This window comes from Mobula hypostoma, chromosome 1, assembly GCF_963921235.1.
Source record: "Mobula hypostoma chromosome 1, sMobHyp1.1, whole genome shotgun sequence".
Classification (NCBI taxonomy): domain Eukaryota; kingdom Metazoa; phylum Chordata; class Chondrichthyes; order Myliobatiformes; family Myliobatidae; genus Mobula; species Mobula hypostoma.
In genome coordinates, this window is record NC_086097.1 from 52086089 (window position 1) to 52104427 (window position 18339).

Genomic DNA, 18339 nt, shown 5'->3' on the forward strand with positions numbered 1-18339 from the left:
CCATAGTCTTTCAATTTCCTCTTTTAATTCAGCAAATTTCTTGAGCTTTTCACTTATTGATTTCTGTAAATTATGTGTGTTTGGAATGGCTATATTTATTAGGTAAGTTGTTCTTGCTTGTTTATCCTCTAATTTTATTATATCTGGTCTGTTATTATGGGTTATCCTATCTGTAATAATGGTTTGGTCATAATATAATTTGTGGTATTCTGACTCTAAATTATTGTTATTCCTTTTGTGTTTGCATAATTCATTGCCCCTTACACATTGGTTGTTTGTCCATCTTGTTGGGCATGGTCTCTCATTGATTCTGTTGTGTTTCTTGGATTTACTGTGTATGCCCGCAGGAAAACGAATCTCAGGGTGACATATATGTACTTTGATAATAAATTTACTTTGAACTTGAACTTTGAATGGAAACGCCAGCATAGCTTCCAGGCCCTGTGATCAGCTCTTTGAGAAGTATTCATATTCTAGCCGCAGGGTGTAACATATAGAACTATGTCTGCATGCAACATGTTAGCAGATGGGGCCATGAGGGTTCAAAATATGGTGATTCGTGACGGAACATTGGAAGAGATATTAGCTGATTTGTAAAACCAGAACAAAAGAACCTTCTTATTTAAAACAAGTTTGACTACAGAAACGTTGCTAATTCAGCGCCACTGATGTGGATTAACGAAACAAAGACAGGGTGACTATAGGTGATTGTTGAAAAGGTTACAATGCGCGGGGTAAAGGGCGCACAGTGATTTGTAAAGTCGTCACATTTTTAAAAACGGGCGGCGTGCTGGCCGGATTTCAGCGAACTGCTCACTCATGTATGTGTATACATGAAAGCTGTAGCACACGAAGCCAGACAGGAGCTGGCATGTTAGAGAGTGGAGCAAACCATCCGAGTAATCAACAGAGGGGGATTGCAACACACGCAGCGCTAAAAATGCTCCGATGAGTTCCAGCTGTAGAATTTCTGTAGGACTCCGACGTGGGCTCAGGAAGAGAAAGAGCACGATAGAACCAACCTCGGCAGCCTCCACCGAGCGCACAAACACTGCTGAAAAGACGTATGCCGGCAGTTGTACCCTTTCATGTTTCCCAGCACATGTGGGAATTCAGCCGACAACCATATGTAGTTTTGTGTCTGCCGGAGCAGCGGAGATGTGGCAGTGAAGTTTGTCTCAGCTACAGTAACTCTTCCCCACTTCAGTGAATCTTCAGCGGACATTTCGCTTGGATTTGTGGCTGCTGGAGGCAACTTCCTTCGTGGCATCTAGTGGAGGACTTCCAGCGGTAAGAAAGCGCTGGCTCTACTTAACCATCTTTCAAAAAAAACGTTTGTCTTGTTTTCCAATGGTGGGGGGGGGGTGGATTTAGAAATTTGCTTCTAAGTCCGTACCGTGGCACTTCGAAGTATACATATTAGAGTAAGAATGAAGTTACTTAATTTTTATTCAAATATACGTGTGAAACTTATTTGTAAACTATTTACTTTCACGATATTTATAGAATCTTTTTTAATCCTAGGTGTTATTACATAAATCGTATTATGTTGGGGAATGTTTGAAGCAAACCCCCTCTGTAGCTGCTCACAGGGGGGGGGGAAACTGTCATTCCTGTGGTTTTGACTGGCTCTCGTCAGTTCCTAAAAGACCCTATGGGACAGTTACACGATCCTTTAAGATCCCCGGTAAATGTATCCGGTTGTCGTTTATCTGTAAGATTTACGTTGTCTGAAACATTTTGCCTTCCATCTTTCTTCTATAAGCTTTTAAGATTTTGGAGGCGATTACATTTGCTTCTCTTCAGTGCCGCAGGGTACAATTTATACGATTAGTCACTTCTGCTGAGGGACTGCATGTGGCTTAATTTTTAAAGAATGCGAGTCATTTCCTTTCTGAGATTTCTGTGAGTTGACTTCTCGGATGGGATCGGTGAATGTTGCTGAGGATGTTTTTACAGGTTGTAAGTCCTCGCTAAACCTTATTTTATTCAAAGCATTGCATGTTCACCCCGGTGCTAAGACATTGCGAACTACTCTGTCAGTTGTTTAAGGACGATAAAATAATTAATAGTGTTTGGGGTGGAGGCACCCTTGTTGAGCGTGAGTCAATGAGCACAACGGGCGTCCAGCCCACTTTTCCCTGAATTTCTGTACAATATTTAAATTACTCTGTATGATCCTATTGGACCCCGTAAATAAAAGTAAAATGTTGTAATGTTTGTTGCGAAACATTCAAGCATCCAATAGAATGTTCCCGCAGTTTTGAATAGACTATTCCACTGAGCATTGTAGTGAAGGCGGTGGGTATGTTGTGGCCATTCCAATTATTTTCACATGACTTTTGCTTCACTATTCCAACAAGAACAAAAAGCTCAGGGGCTTTTGATTGTTCGCTGGGGCTTCTTTAATTTGCCTATTAAGCGAATACTGGAATCCAAGTACGATTCCCTGTGATCGTGGACATACACGGAAGGGCACAGGAAATATCGCTTTTTGGTGTATCTGCAGTTTTGCAGAAGTCAATTAAAGCTGACTTTAATTGCACCCAGTGTTACTCCAGGGAGTAACTGCTGCTTTTCGAAAACAATGCAACATGGGGAGTGGAGAGGGGCGGGGAGGCAAGCTAAGCCAGTTCCTTAAAAAATACCCTGTATTAAGATGTCTTGACACTGGGAGTTTATTTTGATCATGAGTGACACATCCATGAAGGAAAGGTTGAAACTATCTTTGAAATGTGTTCTTTTTCGGAATGGAGACTATGGGTACTGACAGGCTCGGTGTAACTGACTAAGCCTGGAATTTCTGAAGCCGTATGGTAAAAATAAAATGCAATGAATAAAAACACATTGACAAAATATGTGGATAGAGGAAACCACTGAAAACAGGGGCCTCAAGTGAGGCCTGCTTCCCATATGGTAATATCTTGCTGCAGTCAAATGGTTCTTATTTACATTGATAAATTAATTCACTTTGATTTATTTTTAAAATAGAAGCTTATTCGAATCATTAAGCCTCTGTTTCCCTGATGGCTTGTACCTGGGAGGTGCCACTCCAGTAAACAGATGATGTTGTCAACAGCTGTTATGTTAGGATTTGCCTTTCTTACTCTAAGCATACTTGGACATAGTTTTAAAAATTTGGCTTGTTTAGCCAGCTGGAATGTGATTCACACAGTAAACTAAAATTGACTACACCATTATAATCAATATTCAGCTCTAACATTTTTCAATTGATTTGAAGTCTTTCAACATTTTATATCTCTTGGTGAAAGTGATAATGGTCCAAGCTTGTAAAACTTCTGGGTGAGTTCACACTGTCACTTTTGTGGAACGTGCCTTTAAGTCTTACAAAAAAAAATCTTGAATGTTTGAAAGTAAAGAGTGACTAGTGACTCCGAGGGATCCTGATTTGAAACTATTAAAAACCCTTGTGTTCAGTTTCCATTGCACCAGCCTTCCTGATAAGTTGCCGATTACTTTGCCAAATGATAGCTTAACAGTTTGTGATAGCTTTCATATCATGTGGTTCATCAGCGCAAATTTTAGGTACAGTCAGACTTGGGGTTCATTGAAATACTGCTGGCTGAACCCATTACTGTCAAAATCCATAATTCTGCTAGAAACTGTTTGGACTAAATGGTTGAATAATTATCTACTCAAAATTATTTAACTTACATTTATTAAAATATTGTATGCATACAGGTGGTGATATTTCTGAAGGTTGACCATAAGCTGAAGAATATTTTGAATGATTTAGGTCTGTCTTTGCTTTTTTAAATTTTACTGATAAAACTTGTATTTGCATAGCATCTCTAATACAATCTAAAGTCTGAAAATGTAACTGAGGAGCATTAGGAACTAACAAGGACAGCATCCCAGGTGTTCTACATTGTATCATGGCGAGAGCTAAGCTTTAAAGATCTTTTAGATAGAGAAATGACAGTGAGTCAATGAGGAATACAAAGAGTTCCAGAAATTTGGTTTGTGACATCTGGCAGCCTGGCTTCCAATGGATTCCTTTCTCTCATTTATAGATTTAGACAGTCATGCAGTGACACAGCAAGTAGAACTTCAGCCTCACACATCAGTTAATTCTGATCAAGGGTGCTGACTATGTAGACTTTGCTCATTCTCTCTGTGACTCCTTGGGTTTCTTCCGGGCTTTCCAAGTTCTTCCCAGATCCCCAAAACTTACGGGTTGGAGGGTTTGATGGCCTTGAGTGTACAGGTGAGTGAGTGAATCTGGTAAGTGGATAACATTGTGGGGAAAATAAAATAGGGTTAGTGTAGGATTACTGTAAATGGGGAGTTGATAGTTGGTGATAGGTTGACAGATCTATTTCTAAGCTATATGCCTTTATGACAAGTTACATGTATCATACTTGTAAGTAAAATCTTGATATTAGTAAATTTGCCTATTCAATCATAACTTGTACGGGAACAATTTTCCCTAACTCAACCATCTTTGTGAATTAAGGGAGACCTAATAAATATCATCAAATTTTAGAAGAGTTTTGAGAATGTAAGTTCTTTGATAAAGCTAAGGATTATCAGCAGAAGAGAAAAAAGGGAAATGTGAAGCTTTTTTTCTTACAGTAGGTGGTTAGAGTGTGTAATGTTTAACTCAAGGAGACTAGTAATGCAAAGAACATATGGAGCTAAAAAGGAAATGAAACTTTATGAAAGTGAAGAACATATAAAGATTTGGAAAGAGAATGGGATATTGCCCTTGTTGAATTGTCGGAGGCACTATGGACTTGTCAATGTATCCCTGTGATATTTTATGATTTTTTTTCAGTAGCACCACCATTCTGAGATCACCTATCGATTCAGAGGTTCAGAGAAAGTTATTGGAAGGTATTCTAAGAGGCTAGATCAGCAAATTTGCAGATGACACCAAGGTTGGGGAGCAAAGTGAACAGTGAGGAAGACTAGCAAAGCTTGTAGCAGTATCAGGACCAGCTGGAAACATGGGCTGAAAAATGGCAAATAGAATTTAATGCAGACAAGTGTGAGGTGTTACATTTCAGTAGGACCTTACACAGTGGATGATAGAGCACTGAGGAGTACAGCAGAACAAAGGGATCTGGGAATAAAGGCCCATAATTCATTGAAAGTAGTGTCACAGATAGGTAGAGTCATTAAGAGAGTTTTTGGCACATTGGCCTTCACAGATGAAAGATTTGAATACAGGTGTTGGAATGCTATGTTGAAGTTATATATGGCATTGGTGAGGCCTAATTTGGAGTATTATGTGTAGTTTTGGTCACGTATCTGCAGGAAAGATGTAAATATGATTGAAAGAGTACAGAGAAAATTTATAAGGATGAGGACCTGATTTATAAGGAAAGATTGAATAGGTTAGGACTTTGTTCCCTAGAACATAGAAGGAGGAGGAGAGATTTGATAGAGGTATACAAAATTATTAGGGTTATAGAGAAGGTAAACACAAGCAGTGTTTTCTCATTGAGGCTGGGTCAGACTCCCACTAGAAGTCTGACAGGTAACTGTTTTAGAGGAACAGATGGGGAAGCTTTTCACTGAAGGGTAGTAACAGCTGCCAGCACAAGTGGTGGATGTGACATTGATTTCCAACATTTAAAAGAAGTTTGGATTGGTACATGGTTGGGAGGGGTCTGTGGGCAGGTCGACGGGACTAAACAGTTTAAATAGTTCAGCGTGAACTGAGGGCGTGTTTCTGTGCTGTAGTTTTCTATGATTCCAGTTTGTGTCAATTCTAGACCGACACTTCATTGAGGTGCTAAATTAATGGCTTGTCGGCTTTCTCAGGTGGAAATTTTTTTTGTCTTGACAGAATGTAGAACATAGAACAGTACAGGCTCTTTGGCCCATGATGTAGTGTTGACCCTTTGATCTGGTACAAGATCAATCAGACAAACAGATATTCTTTGGTATTGGCTATTGCCACCCTGAGATAAAAATGGGGTGGCTATCTACTTTGTCTACGCCTTTTATTCTGTCACCTCTATGAAGTCACCTCTCACCCTCCTTCATTTCAAAGCCTTAGCTTGCTCAACCTTTCCTCACTCAACCTTTCATCACTAGACATGCTCTTGTAATTCAGGAATCATCCTGTTAAATCTCCAAGTGTGAACAAAACACCATTCTCGAAGTGTGGTCTAACCAGAGTTTTTATAGAGCTACAACATTACCCTGGCTCTTGAACTCAATCCTCTGACTTATAAAGGCCAACACACCATTTGCCTTTTGAACTACCCTATGACTTGCGTGGCAACTTTGAGGGATCTCTGGATTTGGACCCCAAGATCCATCTGTTCCTCCACACTACTAAGAATCCTGACATTAACCCTGTACTCTGCCTTCAAGGTTGACCTTCCAAAAGAGTATTATTATCCAGTTTTCCAGATTGAACTCCATGTGCCATTTCTCTGAACAAGTCTACATCCTATCTTGTAACTATGGCAACCTTCTACACCCTCAACAATGCCATCAATCTTTGTGTCATCTGCAGATTTACTAACTCACCCTTCCGCTTCCTCATCCAGGTAATTTATAAAAATCATGAAGAGCAGGAGACCCAGAACAAATTGCTGTGGAACACTGCTTGTCACTGTCCTCCAGGCAGAATATGCTTCACCTACTACCACCTCTGTCTTCTATTGGCGAGCTAAATCTGAATCTATGCAGCCAAATCATTCCTGCTGACTTACTGAATGAGCTAACCATGTTGAACACCTGACTAAAATCCATATACACCACATCCACTGCTCTACCTTGAATAATTTAAGCATGAAATATAGTAAATGTATGAAATATCTACTTTTTGATTATCTCTCTATGGAGTGCCAAGAAAATATTTTCTACCCGGGCTCTTGCTCCGCCCAGAAAGCATGCACTTTTTGCTGTATTCTAGAAAGATCCACTTTCATCCCAACTCCTCTACTTTTGGACCAGGGTTAAAGTTTCATGCAAATACCCATGTTTGACTCAAACTGCGCACGTTAGACCTAGTCGTAACATCGTGGAGCAGTGCAGCATAGAAATGGGGCTCAAGAAAGTAGCTCACCACCATCATCTCAAAGGCAGTTAGGGATGGGTATTTAATGCTGGGCCTTTGCCAGTGAATGTCCATAATCCTATAATGAATAGAAAAAGCTTCTAAGTTCCATATTATTACTCAATTGCTAATGTGGGATTTGAAGTTGAGTCTCTCAATTATCAGTCCAAGTCTCTGGGTTATTAATTTGACATTGAGCACGTCACCAGCACCTTGCCTTTTCGCATAATTCCACTATTAATCAAGAATCAATATTACATTTCCATGTATTTTTTTCTCATGGCAGCTCAACTCAGTTTTTGAAGTTCAGCCTTCAATTAGGCGTCGCTCAAATTCCAGCTAACCAGAATGGATGAGAAATGAATATTTTGTAACCAAAAGTGAAATCTGGTTAGTAGATTAATAATTTTAAAATAAAGTTTGGATAAGAATGCTTAATTTTCAAAATGGAAAGCAAATTGTGAAGAATTGAGGCTGGAGGGAGTAACTGAATCGTTGGTCTGAATGGGAAACGTATACAAGAGAGACAGAAAAAGTCAGTGAAGGAAAAGTCAAGTGTTTTGATAGCTGCTTTCCTATGCATAAATATGAAGTTGGATCAAAGCCGTATTTCAAATGATATTTTATGACTTGCAGGAACAAAATTAAAATAAAACACATGGGAAAGCTGGGCAAATTCCCACCAAATGATCAATCCACTCACCCATTTATCATTCATCTCGTTTACCTCTATCTATGGAAATTTGGCTTTTAATATGTGCACCTTTTTCCCTTATTGGACTATATTTGATTGTATCCTTTTCATCTCCCTTGTGCATACATTGGACAACAAAGATTTTGCTTCCTGCATACTTTTGGGTGTATTTTATACATTTTGGGTTGCCAGTCATGAAAGTCACCATGAGCTTTCCCTATCATGCACCATTCTTTTGCACCATTTCATTTCATAATTCAAGTAAATTAAAATATTGCCCACAACATAAGCTGAAGAGTTTTCTATCTTGCCCAGGCATGTTTCTGCAGGGCGGATGCTGCATGGCAGAATAGGTTTTAGAAAGGCTATAAAAGCATCACACACACACACCGTTCTATGCATTGTGTTCACAAACTGATATAGATGTAATCATGTTAATGTGCATGCTCTACGTACATAGCATATTGTGTGTGTTTATTATAATAAAGTAATTGTAATTTTAGTGTATTTATGACAGCAAAATATTGAGCCAAACTTGCAATAATAGTGATACTTTTTGATGTATTTGTGGTGAGTATATGCTTAAATCTCAAAGACTAGGCATGACTCCTCTTAATAAGAGAGCCTATGAACTCTATTTTGGGTGTAAAATTGATGACTAAGACACAGCCCGAGCTCCTGTCCTGATGATATGGTGAGAGCAGAAGGATCATGTGACAGATTGCTACTTCTGTCTGACCAGTGTGTCTGGTTTGTCTACTAAAAACCAGAAATCCATTGAATGCCCAATCTCCCTTCAGTCATGAGACGTGTGCTACATGACCATAGTCTTCCAGTGAATTCCAGAGGAGGCCGACAGATGCCATGGTATACAGCCAGGAGTGGAAAATGATACTGATACAGATTTTGAACATTTTATGTCAAGGGAACCTCATCCGATAGCTCAATCTAAGTTAAATGACCTGGTCAGAGACTTGGGTTTGTCAAAGGCAAAAGCAGAATTACTGGTTTCAAGACAGTAAGAACAGAATCTGTTGTCACCAGGCACGAAAATTTCTGTGAAGGTTTTGATATTTCAGACAGATGTTTCCCAGAATAACTGATGCCAAGATTAAGGAAGGCATTTTTGTTGGTCCACAAATCAAAAATGTCATCAAATCAGTCAATTTGAAGAACTTCTAGTGGGACCAGAGAAAATCGCATGTAAGTTATTCAAGGATGTTCTTGAAAATTCTTGGCAGCTACAGAGCAGCAAACTATGTGCAACTGATTGACAAAATAATTCAAGTATACAAAACCATGAATCATAACATGTCGCTAAAGATTCGTTTTCTGCATTCCCATTTAGACTTCTTCCCTGCAAATTTTGGCACTGTCAATGATAGAGTATGGTGAAAGATTTCACCAAGAACATTGCGGTGATGGAGAAATGGTATCAGGCCAAATGGTATCCACGAATGCTGTCTGATTATTGTTGAACACTTAACACCTCAGACACTAAGTACAAATGAAAATCATCAACAAAACATTTTTAGCTCAGTTGAACTGTTGCAAAGCATTAACACCCATTATGCAATTAAACACGTTATATTTAATAAATGTTAGTTTCTTGTTTCTCCAAGTTCCTACGTGACACAAGCAGTTTTATTTGTGTTCAGCTTCAAGCAGTCAATCATAACCAAAAAAAAAATTCTGAGGAGGCAACAAGTTTGAAAAAATTTGCTGTCCAGTGATATGTACCGTAAAGTGCCTTTAAGTGCCAAGGCCCTTTGGAGTAATGCTTGGAACTGACATCAAACAATGCTCGATCACAAACACAGTCTGCTATTAAGAGGGGATATTGTTTGAGTTGCTACCCACCAAAATGCCTTGACGCTACTTTAATAAACTAACGTGGACATCTTTAGCTGTTTATTAAACTATTAGACTGCTAGAGTGATAGTTGGCTTTTATTCCTCTATCAAGAAGATGCTTTACGTAAATGCTCATTAAACAGGAGTTTCAACTAATGACACTCTCTAGGCCATGCTACCATTTTTTAATGGTTGAAGTTTTTGGCATCCTGAGTAATGGAGACAGTCAGCATCCACATGTAAATTGGGCAACTTCAGATGATTTATGATTTATAGTTAAAAATGTGTAAATCAGCTGCTCCCATTAAGATTCATTGCTTGGTCACCAATTTCGTGGAAAATAGCATTCCTTATTCAACTACATTGAACAGAATGCATGTTGGAAATGAGCTTTCTATTGACTGGTGGGACGACTTTTCCAGTATAGATAATATTCTACTAAAATAATGTCCCAATTACTTCCCAAAGATTTATCTAAAATAAATTATCTTTTGTTCCCTTTGCTTTATTATCTTTGGAGTTTTCCCTTTGATTGTACAATTCTCCTTGTTTTTGCCCTGCCCATCTAAATCCCATGAATAGGACTGGATAATTGGATCTTTCAATACTATTGATACCTATAGTAGGTGGTAATAAATCATCTGGTCTGGGTTTGCATATTCTCTCTGACGTTTCAGATGCAAAGTCCCAAACTCATTATGCAAAATTAGGAGTTATCTTTGAACATCTTTTACTTAAGTGGGGAAAAATTAAAAGAGAGTTTGCTAGTTGTATATTCAGAGCAACAGTGAAGTATTGCCCCAGTAAACTGACCTTGTCCTGGTTGAGGTTACTTACTAGGATTTTTCCTGTGGTCATTGAATAAGGAATGTTTGAATTTAAAATTTTAATTTGAATGCAGCTGTTCAAGGAAAAAAAAAGCAGAAATGAGGTATAACAACTCCCCATGCAGCAAAAATTAGATCCTATTATTCTGATTAACATGAGTAGGTAACGCTGGGAATCTCAAATTGGTAAAGGGATGAATGCTCTCAATACAAACGTGGGTTAGGCAAGTGGTGCATTTGGCCTTCATAGCAAGATGATTCAGAATGGGAACAAATATAGTTTACTACAATTAACCCGGGCCATAATGAAGTCACACTTGGTATATTGTGCAGTTTTGGATTTGCTGTAGAGGGTGAGCAACTAAGGTTCACCATACTGATTGTTGGGATAACTAGACTTCTGTAGGTGGAGAGATTAGATCAGCTAGGTTCACAACCTCTAGAGTTTAGAAGTGGGGGAGGAAGCTGGAACTATCAGAATACTGATAGGGCAAGACTGGGTGGATGTAAGGAGCCGGTTTCTCTAACTGGGTCATCTGGAATGAAAGGTCACATCTTAGATAGCAGAAGATTTGGGCCTGAGGGTACAGAGAATTTCTTCACTCAGTGTGGTGAGATGTGGAATTTGCTACAACTGAGTGCTGGAGAAGCCAGATTGCTGAATATAAATGGGAAGGAATTGGATATATTTCTAGACACAGAAAGCATCAAGGGGTATGGGCTGAGCGTTGGAATATGATATTGAGGTAGAGCAGTGGTCCCCAGCCACCGGGCCGCAGAGCATGCGCTTCCAGGCTGCGAGGAAGCGATATGATTGGCGATATGAGTCAGCTGCACCTTTCCTCATTCCCTATCACAGTCATGACCCGCGCGTCATCCGTGTCAGGGCGGGAAGGCGATCAACTCCTCGAGCTTGCAAGTGACGACAGGCTGAAAAGTATGTTTGACATAACATCCCTGTCGGCATTTTGGATCAAAGTCAAGGCTGAATATCCTGAGATAGCCACGAAAGCACTGAAACGTTGCTTCCATTTCCAACATTTTTCTGCGAAACGGAGTTTTCTGCAATGAATGCAACGAAAACTAAACTGCGGAATAGACTGGACATAAGGAACCCCCTTCGAGTATCGCTGTCTCCCATCACCCCTCGATGGGACTGTGTTGTTGCAGGAAACAAGCCCAGGGCTCCCACTGATTCAGCGATATTGGTGTGTTGCAATAATTTTATATATTCATACGGGGAAAATATGTGCTGTGCGTTTAATATCCAAATGTTACTTAAAATGTTATGATGCTATTGACTTATAAGTGACCTATATAACCGTATAACAATTACAGCACGGAATCAGGCCATCTCGGCCCTTCTAGTCCGTGCTGAACGCTGCTCTCATGTAGTCCCGCCGACCTGCACTCAGCCCATAACCCTCCATTCCTTTCCTGTCCATCTACCTATCCAATTTTTCTTTAAATGATCATATCGAACCTGCTTCTGCCACTTCTACTGGAAGTTCGTTCAACACTTACTTCAAGCTCTCCTGATAATTGACTTATCATTATATTCATGCGAGGAAAATATGCGCTCTGTGTTTAATATTAAATTCGTTAGATAAACCCTTTTAGAAACAAAATTGAGTGTATTACCCACTTATCACCTATATTCCAGTAGTGATTAACACCCACCCCCACGAACAGAATCGCCAAATAGGATTTGCTTGGGGGGGGGGAATCGGGGATCGGCGGGTAACGACGCGCATGCGCATTGGTGCCCGCGCAAGGCTTCATGGTCATTGTAGTCTTTTTGGGAAACAACGCATTTGACTGCTACTCTTGTCCGTTGGCAACCCTACCCCCCCCCCCCGGTCGGCTGGTCCGCAGTGCAAAAAAGGTTGGGGACCCCTGAGGTAGAGGATCAACCAGAAATGGCAAAGCAGGCTTGAAGAACTTGATCCTCTTCCCATCTTCTATGTAACTTTCCATTATCGTGATGGACTAAACTGTATATGTTGCAATACTCTTGGAAACCAAACATGTGATGCTTCCAGCAAGTACAGAATAAATTTTCTTTTTAACAGGAGAATCATCCAGCGCAAGGATAAATTCAACATAAATATTCAAAACAAGAATTGCATAACTTAACCAAATATGGTTCAGCTCTTTCCTATTTGAGTAACAGTCTTGTATAAGAATGGTTCAGACTGTAAAGTTTCAACAAACTTGGTCCTCTGGTAACACTTATTGGAAGTTCTGTCACCCTGAACAAGAAATTTTTTAATTGATTTTTTTTTCATGACTGTGGTAGAACCTAAATGCTTTACAGCTAACTAAGTACATTTGAATTATGGCAATGTAGAAAATGAACAACCAGCTTTTCACCCAACAATCTCCCATAACTGTTAATGTGGTACAATCTGTAAATTTGTTTTTATAAAGTTAATTGAGTTATGAATATTGGACAGGACATTGGGAGGATCTCCCATGCTTTTCTTCCCAATATGTGCCCTCTGAACAAATAAAACCTCAATTTAATGTCTCAATCAGAAGACATTGCTCCTGACAGAGCAACTTTCCCTCAATGCTGCTGCCAAGGGACAATACTGTATGTCTGTATCACCACAGTACATCTTAAACCCTCTACCTTTTGTCTCAGTGGCAGTATTGCTGCCAACTAAAATCCATTTGATTCTTTGCTGTGTTGAAGTTCAGTGAGCTGAGACTATTTCAAGTCAGCAGTCACAGAAGAGATATCTGCATGACTTGGGGAATTCTACATTGATTTGAGTGCCACACATCTTTGTGTTGCAAATTAACAGGCAATGGGATGAGAAGAGCCAAAGTCATATTTCAGTTTCCTGCTAAAAATAGTTGGATCTGATTTAAGGTGAGTATCAAATGAATCCTTTAAACCAAAACCTCTAATTTAACCTCTCATCTAATTAAATACTGTAAGGTTCTAATGCAGATACTTGTCTGCAGCTTTAATGGAGCCAAATCAATCTAGCTGTCTCAACACTAGCATGTCAGCTTACTTATTGTTCCTCAACCTGTCAAAATAAAGCGTACCTAAGAATTTTTTTCTGATCTGTTGGCATAATCGAGTCTGCATCATTTGTTTCATCCAGCATGAATTCATCTTGACCAAAATGCACTCTTGTCTGGTTTTCATTTCTTTCATGCAGTAATAACTGCTTCCACATGACCAGACCTCTCAACCACAACGTCTGAATATGCCATTTGAAGTTTAGGATGGATAGAATTCAGATCTTAGTTTTGTTTAAAAAGTAAAAAAAAACTTAAGGAGTGGAGGGGGCAGGAGCAGAATGGGGATGGGGATGTCAAGGACCTGGACCCATTGCAATTTGCCTATCGCCACAATAGGTCAACGGCAGACGCAATCTCAGTGGCTCTCCACAAGGCTTTAGACCCCTGGGCAACACAAACACCTATGTCAGGATGCTGTTCATCGTCTATAGCTCAGTGTTCAATACCATCATTCCCACAATCCTGATTGAGAAGTTGCAGAACCTGGGCCTCTGTACCTCCCTCTGCAATTGGATCCTCGACTTCCTAACCGGAAGACCACAATCTGTGCGGATTGGTGATAACATATCCTCCTCGCTGACGATCAACGCTGGCGCTCCTCAGGGGTGTGTGCTTAGCCCACTGCTCTACTCTCTATATACACATGGCTGTGTGGCTAGGCATCGCTCAAATACCATCTATAAATTTGCTGACGATACAACCATTGTTGGTAGAATCTCAGGTGGTGACGAGAGGGTGCGCAGGAGTGAGATATGCCAACTAGTGGAATGGTGTCACAGCAACAACTTGGCACTCAACGTCAGTAAGACGATAGAGCTGTTTGTGAACTTCAGGAAGGGTAAGATGAAGGAACACATACCAATCCTCATAGAGGGATCAGAAGTGGAGAGAGTGAGCAGCTTCAAGTTCTTAGGTGTCAAGATCTCTGAGAATCTAACCTGATCCCAACATTTCAATGTCGTTATAAGGATGTCAAGACAGCGGCTATACATTATTAGGAGTTTGAAGAGATTTGGCATGTCAACAAATACACTCAAAAACTGCTATAGTTGTACTGTGCAGAGCATTCTGACAGGCTGCATCAATGTCTGGTATGGAGGGGCTACTGCACAGGACCGAAAGAAACTCCAGAAGGTTGTAAATCTAGTCAGCTCCATCTTGGGCACTAGCCTACAAAGTACACAGAACATCTTTAGGGAGCAGTGTCTCAGAAAGACAGTGTCCATTATTAAGGACTTCCAGCACCCAGGGTATGCCCTTTTCTCACTGTTACCATCAGGTAGGAGGTACAGAAGCCTGAAGGCACACACTCAGCGATTCAGGAACAGCTTCTTCCCCTCTGCCATCCGATTCCTAAATGTACATTGAATCTTTGGACACCACCTCACTTTTTTTAACATACAGTATTTCTGTTTTTTCACTTTTTTAAATCTATTCGATATATGTAATTGATTTACTTATTATTATTATTTTTATTTTCTTTATTATTTTTTTCTCTCTGCTAGATTATGTATTGCATTGAACTGCTGCTGCTAAATTAACAAATTTCATGTCACATGCTAGTGATAATAAACCTGATTCTGATTCTGAAATAAGGTAGATAATTGTGTTTTATAGGGGGGCTCTGTTTTAGTGTATTTCATTGTGTGACATTGCTGCAGTTAATGGGTGTGGTCAGCATAGGGCAATGTCATTGAACCAAGCATAATGGAGTCTGGATATTAGAAGGTATATCCAGTTTTTCCTGGAACAGCACAAGTTTTGGCATTACATTTTGCTATGTGAGCTCTGGATTTTCTGTTTTAGCACTGGGATTTTTACCACTGTTACAAAACTGGCCCTCTCTCAGCGGACATTCCGCTGAAACCTCATTGGTGTCTTTATTACTTGTAGACTTAACCACTCTGGTGCATCCACAGCCTTTCACCATTTTCTATCCTCAGGAAACATGTCATTCATAACTGCTGCTTGTTTTGACTTGCTGACTGATTCTGTGTCTGACAGCCAATGCTGCTGAAATAGTAACTGACCCAACAAGGCCATGATTTTAATATTCATATCCTCGCTTACAGATTTCACTGGTTCTTTTAGTTCTGGTGTCTTGAGCATTCACAAATTCAATTCAACACTGATGAGTGACCAATTTCAATGCTTTTGAATTTCTTCCCCCAAACCTGTCATCTTTTCATTCCTCTTCTTTAGAATTTTCCTCTCTGACCACGCCTTTGGTCATCTGCCCTTTCATGTCAACTTGTGTAGCCTGGTGCCAACATCTGTTGTTACTCTTCATATGAAGAGCTTCGGAATGTTTTCCTCTTACAAATGCAGTAGAGTAGATGTTGGCTTTGTTCTTGCAATAGTAGTTGAACCGTAGTAGTTGAAACCTTGTATAGCAAGCTATCAGGAGAACTTGCAGTAGGTTTAGGATCTGTAAGAGTACACAGCTGTACAAGTATACATGAAGGAGAGGGAAGACAAAGGAATCTAGCATATTACCTGACCCAGATTTGAAAGCATTTGGGGTTGGAAGTAATACAGGGGAGGGTTAAATTGGGAAAATCTGAGAAATACGGTTGCAACCTGCTGAGTTCCGTGTGTTAATGAGCAAATAAGGATTAAGTAGCCTATCCAATCCCAGGAAGTGCATAAATGTTTTAAATAAGCTAATGAACCCCAGTGCCTTTAAATTAACCTTGAGTCCTTGTGAATCCAGTTTCCAGGAAGCAATAAATATGACAGATTGCTGCTTCTAGCCTAAGAAGATCTAAGCACCTTGAAGCTGCCAAAAATCTCAAAGTATTAGATTACCTGCACATGGAAACCACAAGTTCATATCTCCAGGTCAAGAATCAGCAGTGAAGCTTCTCCTCAGGATGGGTAACAGGCCCTTTTCCATTTTCCCCAGTTCCACCATAAGATTGTCCAGACCTGCAGGCACCTCCACAATATTCCATACTCAGCTGGGAGTTGTAGATAGAACGAATTTGCCTGCTGTGGAGTTGAATGGTAGGGTATATAGGGAAACCCAGACTTCCCACTTCTCCTGATCACCATTCTGAAACCCCAAAAAACCTGCTCAGTAAAGTAAAGACCAGGTGAGGAAATCTGAAAATCAACTAAAGCACATGCAGAAGCAGAAACAGAAACCATTGATATGGGGGCTGATTTTGTCTTGGGCTACCAGAAGTTCTTGTTATTCCATTTATTTGTTGAGGCCAAGGAACACTGTAATTTTGTGCTTTCCATATTTGTTGGTGTTCTTTCCTGTTCTAACCTACAAACACGAGAGACTTCCTCAACGAATTTGTTTAGGGTGTCAGGATGTTACTGATGTTAGAAACAGTGAACTGCAGGACTTCCCTAGATGTTTTGCTCTTGACCAATAAAGCTAGAAACTCCCAATTACCAAACTCCTTGCATTTTATGAAGAATTGTTCCTGAAGGCATTCTTGAATTTGCCTTTTCGCTCAGGATAATGGAATGATGTCTCAATCCCTATCATTTTGCAAGTACTGACAATTCTGCAGATGTAAACTGTAAACTTATTTTTTGCTGAGCTGTGCAGTAGCTAAATTTGATAAAGCTGCAGCAAAGATCAGACAAAATTTGATCCTCTCCCTCATGAAGTTCCGATTCACCCAAGGCTGTGCCGCAATCTCATTTTGTAGCAATCTCACATCTTCTCTTGGATGATGTGGATAAACCAGTCAGAAAACATTTCCGATTCTGGTTTAACCAATATTGTTATCCTTGTCCAATAAAGGGATACAGCGGTGAGGAACCTTATGGATTTAGCCTTCACATTGAATGAGCTTAAGTCTGTGCACTTTGCAGTGGGCATCACTAGTTGTTGTCCCTTGTATTTCAATTCCCTTTGGACAGTGAGGTCATTCAAAAAGTCAAAGTAGGGAAGGATGAATCTAGGCACTGCTAACTGCATCCAAGTTCCTCTGTTCCAGTTTGAGATGTCAAATAGTCTGCATTTAAGTTGTGAGTTGAGTCACCAACTGCAGCTGGATTATATTATTGCCAACGTGTCCCTGACTGGAAGTGATTCATTATGATCTGGTTCTTCCACTCAAGCTTTCAAAACAGCCACCATTAATATCATTCAAAGTATTGAGAGTAAATTTCAGCAATCCCTGTTGCCATAGTGTGTCATTATCTCTTTACACTGCAAGTGTGGCTTTGGGTAATGAGTATTCCAGTTGTATTTCAATATAGGAAATAACCAGTTAACCTCCAGAGTTTCCGGATGTGTTCTTTTTTCCTGCATCGCCCACACAAAGGAGAGTAAACAAAGGAATCATCCGAGCATTCACCTGCCAAATCCCATCATGGTGGCCGTGACTCCACTCAGATCCCTTATCACCCATTTCCATGCTGTATGCATACCTGTGCGTATGAAGTTTCTTTGTGTTGTGAGAAGCTGCTGAACTGTTCTTTATTTACCTAAATGAATCCTGATAACAGGTCTCTGCCCAAAAGGTCGACTGTTTATTCTCCTCCATTGATGCTGCTTGACCTGCAGAGTTCCTCCAGCACTTTGGTTGTGTGTATTGCTGTACAGAATTTCTAGCATCTGCAGATTCTCTTCTACTTCTAAGGTTCTTTTTCTGTCACTTCTCGACCACTTGGTAAATATTGGATAAGGCATACTTCCTGGTGGATAATTCGCCTTTTTGATTTCTTAGTGGGAATGGGGATGAAGTAATGCAACATGGAAGGGTTATGAGACCAATCTGTGGTGAATCTACCCAGCACAAAGAGATTGTTTGAGAGGCTGAATGAGCAACTTTGCTGTCGGTAACTTTGTTCAGTTGAAGAACCTCTGCCTGAGCTGTTCTGCCTGCTGCACCATGATGTGTGCCCTCTTTATATTTTGCT

At 40.0% G+C, this 18339-nt stretch overlaps 1 protein-coding gene across 1 annotated transcript in view; it reads left to right on the plus strand.

Moving 5' to 3' along the window:
- Positions 1 to 894: 894 nt before the first annotated feature.
- frmd6 (FERM domain containing 6) overlaps positions 895 to 18339 on the plus strand; it is a 133531-nt gene continuing 116086 nt past the window's right edge. The window contains exon 1 of the mRNA XM_063048729.1: positions 895 to 1290. The gene's annotated coding sequence lies outside the window, so the exon portion shown is untranslated. The remainder of the gene's footprint in view (positions 1291 to 18339) is intronic.